Source organism: Camelus bactrianus, chromosome 13, assembly GCF_048773025.1.
Source record: "Camelus bactrianus isolate YW-2024 breed Bactrian camel chromosome 13, ASM4877302v1, whole genome shotgun sequence".
NCBI classification, from domain to species: domain Eukaryota; kingdom Metazoa; phylum Chordata; class Mammalia; order Artiodactyla; family Camelidae; genus Camelus; species Camelus bactrianus.
In genome coordinates this window covers 67,363,745-67,376,689 of record NC_133551.1, presented here as the reverse complement: position 1 = coordinate 67,376,689, position 12,945 = coordinate 67,363,745, and the positions used below count along the sequence as shown (strand labels likewise).

Below are 12,945 nucleotides of genomic sequence, written 5' to 3'. Positions count from 1 at the left end.
GGCAGTCAGGACCCAAACTTCACACTCACTTCTTTGGCTGCCTGCTCAGTGTCCCCCGCTTAGTGCCCCTGCTGGGCTTGTGAGGATTTCCTCACCCATCCAAGCAGAATAGCTTTTGTCAAGTTCAATATTGCTCAGAGTCCTGTGTAGTCCTGCTGCAAGGCTGTGATGGTGGACAGACACTGATGCACCCTGGCAGGATACACGAGTGATGGATTAAAGACTTGAATTCCTTGTCCTGATCATTCTGTCATGCCCCTCACCTTCTCATGGTCCTCATCTTTCCTTGTGCTCCTCACCCTCATTTCTGTGGCTCTGTCTGTCTCTGTTCTAAGACACTCCCTCTCCCTTTTCCTATAATTCCTCTTGATTCCACCCTGTATTCCTTTTATTCCTCTCTGCTTCTTATATATTAAGAGTCATCTTTAAGCCCTCCCTCCTCCTCACTCCCCATCCCCAAGCAATCTCCCTCTAAGTCCTGTCAATTTCATTTCTTAAATCTCCCACAAATGTGTCCAGTGCCTTCCATCCTGAGGCCCCATCTGCTATCCCGCTCCATCATCACGCTAGTCAGGATGACTGTCACCTCTTAAACTGCCCAGTGGCGTGGGTTTGCCCGGCCTCAATCCAGTCTGCATCCTGAAGCTAAAGGAAACTTTCAAGCTGCAAATCTAATCATGTCATTTCATTGCATAAAGCCCCAAAGCAGCATGCTATTGGCCTCAGAATGGAGCCCTGCTCTGTTCCATGCCCTGCAGGATCTAGCCCCAGCCCACCTCTCCACTTCATTTTCCACCATCCCTCACCCAGACCATGCAACCTGGTGCTCCAGCCACACAAAGGAGCCTCTTCAGGTAAGCCACACTCTCCTTGACCTTGGGGCCTTTGCCTATGCTGTTTCTCTCCTCTCTCATTAGGGTTATTCTGACTCATTAAGGTTACTCCAAGCTGACCCCCTTCAGCTTGGAAATCGTCTCTCCACTCCAAAATCTGGGTTAGATGCTTCTGCTCTGAGTTTCAATGGTCCCCTCCACTTCCTCTAAATTATAGCATTTATCAAAGTGGATCTGAATTGCCTATTTGTCTGCCTTTTCTGCTGGAGCCACAAGAGCTTAGGGTACAATAGGCTTCCAGTTTCCCAAAAGATAACCATGGAAGGCTGGATCCCTAAGTCACGATCTCAGGTCACCAAGGGAGCCAGTTTCCCAGGGTCATCTCTAGGGGCTGTCCATGGTGCTGCCGGCTCCCATGTTTCATTGACAAGTGGCCTTGCTCTTACACCATCTTGGAGGTGGCCTGTGCTCCTGAATGTTTCCCAAGGTGCAGGGAAAGGCCTTGGTCTGACCTTCTGAATCCATGATCGCTCCACCTGGTGGGTTTGGTGGGCGTTTATGTGGAAAGCTTGGTGGGAAAGCTTCAAGCTTTCTGATACCACACCTACCTCTTAGCATCTGGCCAGATTTCTGAGAAGGAGCCATTTCAACAGCAAATAATTTAATAAAGAGTTTCTCTGTTCACTAGCTTAATCCCCTCTCCCTCTGTCTATGAGTATCAGGGAAATGGAGACCAGGTCCCTTTCCTACAACCCTGGCACAGGTGCCAGCAAAGGCACCCTCTCCAGTCAGCCTCTTTGCTCCATGTCATGCCAAGAACCAGCTCCCTGTTTCCGTGCCTCATCCATCTCAGTTGCTTTCCTTTTTCTCTCAGATTCAGCCCTCTTGGTAATATTGGATTAGCCCACTTTCTTGAAAGCTGATTTCTATTTGCATAATCCTCCCCTCTTGGAGTTGCTAGGCCCTCAGTGATAAGCTGATGGGCCAGAGCAGTCAAGCAAATTATATTCTTTACTATGAACTGCCGCTGAGAGTGGAGGGAGTTATTTTTAAAGAAGACACACGCTTTATTTTAATCTCTACATTCCTTTTGACCAGTAGTACACAAACCTATGTTTCCTAGAATGCATCGATCTTTACCAAATCACAGCATATGAGATGGAAGTTAGACGTAAGGAAGGACTTCCTAATAGTGTTAGTAGAGAGAATGCATATGAAAGCCACTTGTAATGACAATGCATTACACTTTATGTATATGTAGCACATTTCCTTCTGTCATCTAAGTTTTTCCCCGTGAAACACTGCAGCCAGAACAGGTGTCTTCCCCAAGTGACAGTCAAGACTACTGAAGCTCAGAAAGACCATATGAGGAGTCATGGAGGGAAGTGGAAGTATAACTCATGATTCTAGTTTCTATCATGCCCACCTCACTGAGCTCAATCCCAATCAACAAACACCAACGACCCACTATGTGGCAGAGGCACTGAGCCTACAGGCCAGCAAAGCTTTTGTTGAGTGCCTACTGTGTGTCAATCCACACATTACAACCTGGGGGTACTTAGCACAGACCACAGACCTCTACAGGAAAAGGGATGAAAGAATAGTCAAGAGGGGAGCATCTCCTTCCTTGCAGGCCTTTTCTCTTTGCCCAGTTCTAGGACAGGTACCAAGACACGGGAGCCTTCCGTGCCTTCCCCATGAGCCTGTCCCCTGGGTGTGTTCTGAGGGGCCCCTGGGCGAGGAGGCCCTGGCTGAAGTCTCCTGCTCGGTTACAAGCAAATGGCACTCTTCACTGAGCTGAGGCGGGACTGCAGGGCTGCTGAGTTATATTTATGCGATTTTGTAAATCATCCTGTCAGGCCCTCCTGTGAAACCCAGGAACCACTTGCACAGGGAGGCAGCAACCTCAGTTGGTCCTTTCCAATCCCCCAGGACAGTCACATTCTTTGACACCCCTAAAGCCTGTGGCTTCCTAAGGAGACCCTTGCACCAAAGATACACAAGCAAAGATGGGTGGGATGTGGGGGAGGGACTTCCTTTCTGCATTGCTCTCTCCAAAATCTTTTCTAGGGGATGTCTGGGAATTAAAAGGATTTCTCCCCACCGCCCTCCCCACTTCTCTATCCAGGCTAATTAAGGAACAGAATGTCCTGGAGGCAGGAGAATGGACTCCATGACCTCTAAGGACAAGGTGGATCCTGTAGTCTTTGGGATTTCTTGACAGTTGGTGCCCTTGGCAAAGCCAGGTAGGAGTGTTGAGAGAGTACTGGACTGGGAACCAGGAAACCTGGATTCTACTCTTGAATTTTGTCATAAGTACGAAATTTGAACTTGGGCATGTTTGAGTCTCAGTTTCCTCAAGTGTGAAATGAAGGCTCCAGGGTAAGAATGTTTAAGGAGAAGACCCTTCCTTAGGGTGGAGGTGTTGTATAGGGAAGAGCTCAGACCTGCATTCAAGTCCTGGCCCTCATATTTGCCAGCTATGTGACCTCAGCAGTTTGCTTCACAGCATTGAGACTCAGTTTCCTCATATATAAAGTGGGAAGATCCTTCCATGTGATTTTTTGAGACCAATGTCAAGCTTCTGGGACAGTGCCCAGCACAGTGAGAGCTCCATGATTCTCATCTCTCCCTTTCCCATGACTCTGGTTTCCAGAGAAGCTTTCTTCTGGAAAGACTGAGTGCTCATCTGAGTTCCGTGGTAGACAGAACCAGGCAGGGAGCCAGGCCCAGCTCCTTCCTTCCTCCCTCTTCCCTTAGCCTCTGATGGGGCCCTTCCGAAAGCAGATAAAACACTAATAAATATTGAAAGAAGGGAAATGGGTCTGGTGGCCGAGCCTTTGGATGAATAAATAATACAGCAAAAAGGAAAAGATTGCCCCTGGGTTGGGTGTCTGCCAGATCCCTTGAGGCTGGGACAGACTGCTAAGGCCAGTTTGTGAGAGAAATCTTGGTTTATTGCAAAGACCAGGCACTTTGGAGTCAGGTCAACTTGGGTTTGCATGTTGATTCTCCTTTGGGGCTTCTCTGTGATGCTGAATGCGACCACTCAGAGCCTCAGTTTCTTCATCTGTGAAATGGAGAAATCTATACCCACCTCCTAACAGTCAGGATTAGATACAAAGTGTCTGACAAAGTTTGTGGCATCTTGTAGGGGACTGATACAAACTGTTCTACACTCCTCCAAGACCATGGAACAAAAGAGGAGATTTCCACAAATCAAGTGGTCATCCATGTTAACTTTAGAGTACAAAGGGGAGGTCTGAAGAAAGCCAGTGAGCTTGGTGCCTATGAAGCCCATGATGGAAGTCCACCCATGAGCTGCCTTCATTCCATCTTCACCTCCCAGAACTTTCTAGCCTTCACCCATGCCACTGGACAGGGACTTCTCTCCTGACAGTTCATATTCAAGAAGAGAAAGGATAAGAGTGTGAGGGAGTAGATTCAAGACGGGTGTGTGTGTGGGGGAGGGGGAAGCTATACACGTGTTTATAGGCTGGAGACCAGGAATCAGTGGATGGGGAGAACTTGGAGCTGAAGATGGGAAATAAGTGAGGAGGTGAGGCCCCCACAAGTGAAGGAGAGAGTGGTCGCAAGTGCATAATTAGCAGAGATGGGATGGTGGGCTGGGCAATGTGTAGACTGACGACAGGAAACCTTCCCAACTCTGGCTCTGTCACTTGCTAGATGTAGCCTTGGTCAGGTCTCTTCACATCTGAGGCTCAGCTTCCTCTCTTCTCAAATGGAAAGAAAAGATTCCACCTTGTTGATCGGTGGAGGGTGGACATATGAAAAAGTTCTAGTATGGTGCTTGGCATTTGGAATGTTCTTAACCAATGTGAGCTCCTTTTCCTCTCTGAGCTGGGGGAATATAGAGAGGATGAGGAAAGATCCAGAAAGGGTAGAAAGGAGCACATGGAAGGTGATCCAGGAAGAAGAAAAGTCCAATGTCCCTTCCCAAATGATGCCCTGTCCATGTCAAGGGAAGGGCCAGGTGGCTGGTCCCAGGGCCCAGGCCAGTCAAGAACCATGAGGCCCAGAGAGGCTCGCTGGGGGCTCTGCCTCATCCTTGCACAGTTGCCACGAGAATCCATCCTGGTCTTGGCTAGCATGGGCCTTGTCCAGGTGGAGGTGACTGGGGTCACTGGCACGACCGGAGGTGTGGAGGGTGATGGATCAGCAGGTAGAGCCAAAGTGAAAAGACTGGGGGTATCTCTTTGCCTTCAGGCCAGAAGCAGCCAGAGGCATCCTCATGTCAAATCATAGCTCTCATGTGTTTATTCAGATAGGAGGTCAGAAGCTGGGGGCACCATGCTGGGTGACCCTGGGCAAGCTGGCCTTGGCCTCTCCATCAATCAAGCAGCTAAGCACTGCACCTGCTCCAGGGGACTGTCATAACAATTAGGTGAGATGATACCTGTGAAGCACTTGGCACTTTGGCTGGCCCAGAAAAAGTGCTCTATTAATGTCAGGCGTGAAGATGGAAGAGAAAGAGAAGAAACATCAGTCAGGGGTCTTAGACCTCGGCGTCTAGCGCCAGAACGGAAGGATCTGTACCTCTCAGAATCCATCCTCAACATCAGCTCCCAGAATGTCTCCCATCGTAGCCTCGAAGATGCTGCAGAAAGAACTGGGGGTTGGGTCTGTCTTAGGAGGTTTCCCTGAAGCCTCCCCACCCAAGACAAAGACTTGACTATAAGTCGTTTGTTTCAGAGGTGATCCCAGGAAGTGTTGACGGGAGTAGGGAAGTGACACGGGGAAGGGAAGACAGCCAGGAAAGAGTGTGCTGTTGGGCAGGTGGGAAATGGGGCTCCACCCACCCAGGGAGCTTTGGGAGATGGTTTTGGGTGGAGCTGCTCAAACATTAGTGTGCATGGAGTCACCGGAAGAGGTTGTTAAAAGAAGGTTCCAGGGGGACTTAGGCAAGTCTGTCCCCTCTCTGCACCCTGGTGTCCTCAATCATAAAATGGGGACCAGTGTCATTATGGGGATCTAATTCAGTGAGAGTGTCTGGCCATAGCAGGTACACACACATGTTTATTGACTCTGCAGCAGCATTGTTCCAGAATTGGAATGAGACAGATGTGGACCCTAGAGAGTTGGAAGCTGCAGACAGGTCCTGCCTGGCTCCTCATTGCCTTGAGAAATAATCATATGTTGAGGGAGGTTCTCCCTTTTTGCTGAGAACCAAGTCCATTCCGTCTGCTGCCATCTTAGGAAAGCTTTACCAGAAGGATGCCTGGCCTCCTGACCCAGGGTGGTTTCCAAAGGGGCTCCCGAGGCAAGTCTGCATCTTGATTGGTGGTTGGCAGCGGCAACTACAAAATGAATGACGTGGGAAAGGGACATGTCAGCCCCCTCCACCTCTCATCCCAGGCCAGACCACACCCCTCCCTTCACCCTCCTGCCCTTCAGGGTTTGCTGTGATGGCTTAAAAAGGAGAGTTCTGGGCAGCTGCATGATGGGGGTGGTATCAGCATCCACAAAACAAAAGCCAGACTTTTGGATTGGGGAGGGAAGGGGGAGGCACTGTAGGGCAGAGAACCCAATATAGACCGATGGTAAGGAATAGGGGGCCACTGGAGGGAATAAAAGAAGGGCAAGTAGGAAGGGTCAGCTGTGTCGCGCCGGAGCTTCTCTGGTTGATGCTGTGACAGAGATTCGGACTTCTGCAAGCTGCTGCTCTGAGTCAACTTTGGGAATGACCTTTAATGCTCAGGAGAGCTCACAATTTCACAACTTTCTTCTGCCAGCACTTGTGAATGCTGTGAGCCTGAGGAAAGAGAAGGAAGAGCTTGGGGTCTTCCAGTCCCACCCCCGTCTCTGCTGGGTGTCATGGTGTCATGGGACCAGTTTTGGACTGAGCCCCTGGGTTCTGGGCCCACTTCTGCCTCTTCGTTGCAGTGGGACCCTGGAGCTCTAGGTTCTATTTGGGATGTGAATTTATCAGACTATCTCTGAGATCCTTTCCTGCCCCAATAGCTTCTGAATCTTCATTTTGTAGAAGCCTCCCAGAACCATGCACTTCTGCAGCCCAGCTTAGTGGCACCTAGAGCAGTCTTCTCAAAAGAGGCAGCAGCAGCACCCAGAGAGCTTGTTTAAAAGTGCAGATTCCTGGGTCCTGCCAGCGGCCTGGGAATTTGTGCCTTTCACTGCTTTCCCATCCCCCATGCATTTTGCGAACTCCTGGTGAAAAGACAGGAGAATTTTCTCTTCTTTCCTCTTTTCTGTAACCAGTTAAACAAAGCCACAAGCTGGGCCAGGTCACCTGACACTGGTGCATGTAATTTCTAACTGGAAACAACAACTCATCAAATGGAACGGTTTACAATCGCCTGGGATAAAACTATTTTCTTTTCAATCTTCCCCCAGAAAGTGACAGATAATAACCAGCCTGGAGATTGTAATATTATTAGGGCCAAAATAAAATAAAACCCCTTAACTGCTTCCTCTTACAGAGTGAAGCCAAATATTTTTCAATTCATTTAAATAAAGTGATTGTTTTCCTTGCTCATTATCTTAAATTCCCAGGAACCTGCATTACCCTCCCTCCTTCCCTCTGGAGAAGGGGATTGTCCTGCCTTCCCCTCTCCTACTGTCTCCCAGGGGGTCTTTAATCTCTGATGCCTCTTCCACGTTACAAGCATCCTATTTGAAACCCACGAGCATGAAGCCCAGCGATTATGTACCACCTCTATCAAGCTTGCTTCCAGTCCAACCCCCACCGCTTAAATTAAATGAGATAATACACGTAAGGCACACAGAACGAGGCCTGGTGTACAGTCAGTGCCCAACTAACGTATAGCATCGTTATTAATAATATCTTATAGACGGCATTTGAATACTCGATTCTTGTCACACTCAGACAACATGTGCCTTCAGGCATATCACTGTGCACTGAGCCTCAGTTTCTCCAGCTGTGAAATAGGGAGAGAGGGTGTGGACAGACCGAGCTCATGTCGTAATTCTTACTCTATTTTCACAAGTCCGCAAGCCCTTATCTACAATCCAGAAATACAAAAAAGATCTGAAAGTTGAAAGCTTTTTTTTTTTTTTTTTTTTTTTTGGTAATCAGTTTAATGGTCAAACCGGACCTGACTCGAACAGAGTTGGTGGCAAAACCCAGCCTGAGCCAATGGGAGCTTATTATGGTCTCTATTTATCTCACTTAGTGTTAGTATCCAGACGTTTCACTGCAGAAATATTGATGTGGTTGATATCCTCGGTCCCCTGGGCAGGTTATGTAATGTACTGAACAAGCAGCGTTATCACCTTCCAGAAGGGGAATGAGGCCTGAGTCCCAAACACGTCTGGCTTCAAGGTTCCGGGCTGTGGGATCAGTGTTACTGTCAGGCACAGATTCTTACCCCTGAGTGTCCTCCGTGTGCCTGGAGTGAGCCTCTACTCTTGGAAAATCATTGTTTATATGTTGCCCTCTCACTCACACAGGCACACAAATCCAGTTTGAACCTACCCACCTGCACACACCTTCTTGCCATAACACACACACACACACACACACACACACACACACACACACACAGCATCCCTGCACCATGTCAGCCTCCTTTGGGGTGCTGAGTCTCCATTTTAACATGCTGCATCATCACCCATTTCCAGGCTGATGTCTGTGCCCACCAGGCAACTGGAAGGGGAGGCCTCCACCCTGCCTGGCGTCCACATGCTTGCCTCCCCACGTGCTGGGCAGCTGCCTGAAGTCTCCGCTCTTCACACAGATTTTTGGCACCAGGTCCACACAGCCGGGGGTCTCAAAACAGGAGAGTGTGTTTTTCCAGGCAAGCCTGCTCCTTCCTGAAGCTCCCAGACAGAGGAGCAGGTGGAGGCCCAGCCAGTCAACTCTGTCCAAGGTGCTGGATCTTCCAGGGGCATTTTCTTCAAAGGTTTTTCTTCTGAGCTTCCTCTAGAGATTAAGGGTTTGGAAGGAGCCACTGAAGAAAGGATTTTCAGTAATTTAATGTAACCATGGTGGAGCCATGAGTGATGGGGTCAGGGAGGTGGGAGTTCCTTTCTATCACACTATGAGGAGGTGGGAGTGACCCAGAAATCTATCCTTGCAGACTCTGGTTCAATCCTGGAACACACTATTCAGTCAATTTTTATTGACCACTTGCTGTGTGTTAAGGCTCTGTTCTAAGCACTTTACACGAACCATATCATTTAATCCTCACAACACCATATGAGATGACTTCTACTGTTACCCTTACTTTATAGATGAAGAGACTGAGGGTCCGAGAGACCAGGTAACTTGCTCTGGGTCACACCGCTAGTATATGGTAGACCCAGGCAGTTGGAGCCCAATTCTTAGTCATACATTTATCTGTTACCTATTGCCATGGTAATGCTGTGTAACAAATGACCACTAAATGACCATGGTGGTTACAATAAGCACTTTTTACTCACATATCTGGAATGATGAACTAGACAATTCTGTTTTCTTGGCTGTGCTTGGGTAGTGTAGCTGTCTAGGGGTTAGCTGACTATTGGATGGCCTAGACATTGCTCTTAACCTAATGGAATGAGTTGTTTAATGGCTAAGGTGGGACACCCACATAATCTGAAAATAAATGCTGCACTGAGGCCCAGTAGGTTTGGAGAGACACAGAAAAAACCTAATCCAAGAAAGTCAACCTGGGTGGGCATCCTGGAAGAGGTGAGGCTTGGCCACAGTCAGGAAGGCAGAGGAAGCTCTCAGCTGGACAAGGATTAGAAGATGGGGTCTGAAAGTCCAGGGGAAGAAGATGGGGGGAACTGATTTTCCAGGTCCTCGGCCTTTTGTGTTTCTTACCTACACTGCCCTGGCCTCCTGCTCAGGACCCACTCTCTGAGAATCTTCTGGATCCCCTCTGCCTTCCTCTCTCCACCACAGCCACAGTGGAGAAGGACATCCCTGGGCTCAAAGGGAAAGTGTACAGGAGTTTGGAGAAGGAAGCCCTGGGCCTCTATGTGAAACATGGAGAAAGGACGAGAGGACGGAGAAGAGAGGAGAGAAGGGGAGACCAGGCCCTGTGTCTGGAGCCTGCTGCTTTTCCAAGATATGAGCTCCCAGAGGGAGGAAGCTCCGTTCTTTGGGCCATTCCTGGCTCCATCATTACAGCTGGATCCTTTAGAACAGGTCTCCAAAACAGTTGGAACTACAGCCCACAGCCCACCAGCTGTTTTTGTAAATAAGATTTTACTTGTATGCAGCCGTGCCCAGTCACTCACACATCATCTACGCTGATCAACAGCAGAGGTGAGCAGTTGTGATGGAGAACTGTGCCTGCCCATGGTAGGTGCTTGGCCGATCTGTGCTGAATGCAGAAATGACTCTCTGTTTCTCCCCCTCCCCACCCCCCCCCACCCCCGCTGACGATTCCAAATGTGTGCAGCCCTGTGGTGGAGGAAGGCATCCCTTTCCCACCATCACTCCGCCCCTTTGTCGACTCTGCCTCGGCTGATCATTCACAGTTGAAAAAACAGAACTTGAAGAGGTCAAAGAGACCAGCCTTAGTCTTCCAGCCCGTCAGTAACAGAGCGGCACTGGGACCCAGGTCTCCTGCCCTGCAGCGCCAGAGTCTTTCTGAAATGCTAAAAGACTTCCACAAACCTCCTCCACTTGTGGTCACCGGAGCAATCAGCACTGAGATTTCTGCCTTTGGTGTTTCGTAGGAGGTTCCTAGGTGGTGCAAATACTTTGGGGCTGTGGATGGGGATATTAGGGACTCCCAGGTCCCCAGGGAATGAAACTGAGGCAGAGATGGGCTTGAAGGCAGGGCTGATCTGTGGTCCCCCTCGAAGAACTCCTGCACTCAGGTGGGAGGCCCAAGGCTGTGGCTGTGGCTTATCTGTCTCTCCTCCAGCCCTGCTTAGGGCGGTCACCCACATGGCTCAGGAGTGGAGGAAATTGCTTGTCACCAACTTGTAAAACCAAAAACCAAAGCCAGTTATTTCCTCCCAAGCTGTAAGCAGACAGAAGTATAGGAGGCATCAGACCTGTAGCTGGCCTCTGTCCTGGGGGGCTCCAGGGCAGGGGGCAAGGGAAGTAACCGCACCACCATCCTGCAGGCTTATCCCAATGGAAGACACATGTGCTGCCCAAGGCAGGAACCCCCCCCCTCAGTCCTGTTGATGGTGATTCTTCTACAGGTTGAAACATACACGGGTTTGCCTTCCTCTGAAATAGCTCCACGGCCTTGTGTACGGAGAATCCTCAGCCACTGTCAATGCAGGGCAATCTCTTTCCTGAGCTGGTCGATCAATTATTCTTGATGCCTCCAGCCCCTCCATCAAAACCCTTAGTCCAGGAGCAAATGGCCTGTAAACAAACCTGTCCAGACGTGAAAGGCACAGCTATTTAAGGTACAAGTGAGACCCAAGCAGTGCTTCATGCGGAGGGAGGGTCTGACGGAATGGGGATGGCTGCAGCCGCTGACGGGCTTTGATACCCCTCGCAGGTGAGAGAGGCTGTGTGATGTTGACGGGGCGACAGGCCTGGGGGAAGTGGGGTGCCTCGAGGGGTCGAGGCTCTGGGGGGACTGTCAGTCTCTTCCCAGTGGATAAGAGGATCCAGACGGCCGTGATCCTGTGTCATGGGGTGGGATGATTGAGGGAGGACTTCCTGAAGGAGGAAGAGGAGTGTTGGCCAGCTCACGAGAAAGAGTTGACTGTGGGCTCCTCTCAGCCAAGGAGCAGGCCTGGACAGAAGGTCCCCTCTCAGCCTGGAAGCTTCTCAAAGTCCAGAGGCTGCACCCCTTCGTGCAGAGCTGTCTCCCACATCAGATGGGGAGCTCCATTAGAGTTGGGGCTGTGTCTCTACCATCAGTCTGGCAATTCCCCCAAACCAGGGAGCACTTACATGCCATTAGACCAGCAGCTCCTAGAGGGCAGGTGCTGAATCTCCCCAGTCTGAGGATATGTCTCCCCCATCACTCCAGCATCAAGGAGAGGCCTTCCTTGCTCTCTACTGATGATCCCAGGCCTTCACCTCCTTGCAGGGCTGTGGGGAGCAATGAGAAAGAGCAGAGGCTTCCAGGAAGGCAAAGACAGTCACGGACTTGGCAACTGCAATTTACAAGTGGCTTTAGGCAAGCCCCTCCCCTCTCTGGAGCTCAGTTTCCCCCTTACATAAACCAAGAGGCTTTCTAGAATTTCAGAAGTATGCTTCTGGGTCTCTGAACTCCCGCCACGCACCTCCCAGAGGGATCCTGCTTGCAGCACTGGCCCCCATCCTCCACCCTCTTGTGTCTCCCTCCTCAAAGACCCAGCTCCTAGACTGAGCCAGAGGCGTCCCTTGCACTGGTGCTGCCTGCTGGCAGCTTCATTTCTCACTTCTTTGAGCTCGGAGCATTCCTGGTGGCTGAATTACCAGCCCTGCGGGGAACCAGAATTAAGAGATTCCAAATCCCCCTCTGTCCCTTCACCCTCAAAGCTCAGGAAAGTAGCTCCTTTGAAGACCTCAATTTAAACAAGAGAGAAGACAATGCTGAGAGATCTGTCCCACTCACTTGGCTCGGTCTTCCATAATTATTTCTTCTCCAGCCTCTGCTAATCTAGGGAGAATGGGCAGAGGATTGCGGAAGGGGGGCCACCCTGGATGACTCACATCCCCCAAGGTTCTGCCAACACTTGGCTTCTGCTTCATCCCTCTCCAGGGCAGCTGCGCGCAAGAGGACACCCTTTGTACGGCAACTCAGACAGAGGCACATTAGCACGCAGCTGGCTCCTGGTGGGTGGGCCACAGTGGCTGGCCCTCTTCCCCATGAGGCGGACCTGAATCAGGCCCCCCTCGAGGCTGCTCAGTGCCCGCCACTGACTAGAGACCAGATTTCTGACCATGACCATGGAGATTACAAAGTCAGCCACCCCAAGAATAAGCCAAGCTCAGTGAAAACGGGCTTCCTGCTCTACAGGCTGTCCCCACCCCCGGAGGGGGTGACCTCAGGCTCCTTCATATCAGTGTCTATCAGAGATTTCAAAAGGAAAAAATAAAAAGCTACCTAAACCAGCGCCCTGGAAGCTGTTGATCACCGCTCCCCACTCACAGGTCACATGTGTAATTTGATGCACTGGTAGCATTTCTGCAAATTACACATCATTCTCCCCAACCAAAGCT

General features: G+C 50.2%; 1 protein-coding gene across 1 annotated transcript in view; it reads left to right on the top strand.

The window, feature by feature from the left end:
- Nucleotides 1-12,945, top strand: part of IGSF21 (immunoglobin superfamily member 21) — a 234,730-nt gene that overhangs the window by 129,254 nt on the left and 92,531 nt on the right. The window lies entirely within an intron of this gene.